Source organism: Myotis brandtii, unplaced genomic scaffold, assembly GCF_000412655.1.
Source record: "Myotis brandtii unplaced genomic scaffold, ASM41265v1 scaffold834, whole genome shotgun sequence".
Classification (NCBI taxonomy): domain Eukaryota; kingdom Metazoa; phylum Chordata; class Mammalia; order Chiroptera; family Vespertilionidae; genus Myotis; species Myotis brandtii.
The window spans coordinates 533,319-534,958 of NW_005371386.1; positions in this window are offsets into that span (position 1 = coordinate 533,319).

Genomic DNA, 1,640 nt, shown 5'->3' on the forward strand with positions numbered 1-1,640 from the left:
GTGCCCCAGACTCTGACAGGAGGAAGATTTTCATATACATTTTACTAATTTTCTTTCATCTCTGACACTTCTATTATAGAGAAAGGGCAAATAGCAATATTAAAATATTTCCTCTAGCCCTAACTGGTTTGGCTCAGTGGATAGAGCGTTGGTCTGCAGACTCAAGGGTCACAGGTTCGATTTCGGTCAAGGGCATGTACCTTGGTTGTGGGCACATACCCAGTAGGGAGTGTGCAGGAAGCAGCTGATTGATGTTTCTCTCTCATTAATGTTTCTAACTCTCTATCCCTCTCCCTTCCTCTCTGTAAAAAATCAATAAAATATATTTAAAAAAATATTTCCTCTAATTAATCACCTTTTAATGTGCACCGGTGCATAAATTCATGCACCAGTGGGGTCCCTCAGCCTGGCCTGCAGGATCAGGCCAAAACTGTCTCTCTGACATCCCCCAAGGCATCCCAGATTGTGAGAGGGTGCAGGCCAGGCCGAGGGTCCCCCACTGGTGCATGATCGGGGCCGGGGAGGGATGCAGGAGGTTGGCCAGCCAGAGAGGGACCACAGGAGGGCTCTAGGGAGTGTCCAGCCTGTCTTGCTCAGTCTCAATCGACTGGACCCCAGCAGCAAGCTAACCTAAACAGGACTGAGCCTGTTTTTAGGTAGTTCTGTTCCCTTGGAGCATCTGCCCCCTGGTGGTTAGTGCACATCATAGTGACTGGTTGACTGGTCGACTGTCTGACCCCTGGTGGTCAGTGCATGTCATAGCAAGAGGTTGAGCTGCCTTACCATATCATTATCGTATTACGCTTTGATTGGTTGAACAGCCAACCAGTCAACTGGACACTTAGCATATTAGGCTTTAATTATAGAGTATAATAATTAGCATTTTGTTTCCAAACTACAATCCAAAACTTTAGGAAGCTAGGCTGTATCACCTGATTTTTCTCACAAGCCATGGAAGGGTGATCAAAAGCACACCCATCACTGTTCAGGAGATGACTGCTATGAGAATCTGGATCTGATGAACCAAAATCTTACCCACATATTATATACTCTATTAAAACCTTTGAAACCTCAGACACCAAACATCACCTGGTAATGTCCTGAAAAAAGGCCAACAGGCCAAAGTCAAGTCAGGAAGTTTTTGTAGAAATGGAGGTGGGAGACAAACCCTGGGCATCCACGCCCAGCAGTCCCCCACATTTTTGCATGGAAAACTGAGCTAATCACTACATAGAGAAATCATTATACAGATAATGGATTACAGATTGGTGTTTCCCTCTCACATTGTTTCTCTCTCCCTCTCCTCCTTCCTCTCTTTCTAAAACTAAAATTAATTCTTTAAAAAATGACAATCTAGGATGCAGGAAACGATGACAAGGGGAATAAGAAAAATACTTTACCTACTATTTTTTAAATTGTTGCTAGTATTACAGATATCTCCCATTTACCCTCCTTCCCCCTCCCCAGCCCCTCCCCACCCCCTAGGTTTCACCACCCTATTGCCCATGCCCATGGGCTATGCATATCTACACTAATAAAAGAGAAACATGCAAATTGGTGTCACTCCGCTACCCTTCCCATTGGCTAATCAGCATATCCTTATGCAAATTAACTGTCAGCCAAGATGGCGGCTGGCAGCC